Below are 657 nucleotides of genomic sequence, written 5' to 3'. Positions count from 1 at the left end.
AGACACAACAGTTTTCCCAATGCCATTATATTATTGCATACCAAGATATTTAAATATATCAGCTCAAAGGTGTCAGCATTGAGAAACACACAAATTTTCACTAAGTTCTTAGATTTAAAAGCCACAGTTACACTCATAATACTGTCAATTGACACTAAGGATTAAACATTTAGGATGTGAGAAATTATGAAACATACTGTATGGCAATATCTTAATACCATACAAGGCTTTTAACATTTGGAATTATAACTGAACCTTTTGAAAATGTTCCAGTAATTTATCATGATTTTCTGAGATAATTGGATTAGAAATAATATGTTTGCCTCTTTTCATTAGCATAATTCTTTCTCTGAAAAACAAGCTCCATGTTTATAGATGGTGTGTGACTTATAGCAACAGGCAAATCATTTGTGCATATAAAGCAAACAATACTAATGGCTGGCCAAACTATATCTGGTTTTACTCATGAGTATAAAATATGTCCTTCTCTTTATTAGAAACTAGTTAATATATAATAATTCTGTCACATGATCACTGGTACTTTCTGACAATGGACTCTAGAAGATAATTGATTTAGTAGCAATAATAGCAAGATTAATTGGGATGAGAGGAAACCCATGTTAATAAAAATGTACTGCCTTCATATCCTCTACAATA

Source organism: Mesocricetus auratus, unplaced genomic scaffold (assembly GCF_017639785.1).
Source record: "Mesocricetus auratus isolate SY011 unplaced genomic scaffold, BCM_Maur_2.0 Super-Scaffold_100003, whole genome shotgun sequence".
In the NCBI taxonomy this organism is placed as follows: Eukaryota; Metazoa; Chordata; class Mammalia; order Rodentia; family Cricetidae; genus Mesocricetus; species Mesocricetus auratus.
This window is presented reverse-complemented; position numbering follows the sequence as displayed.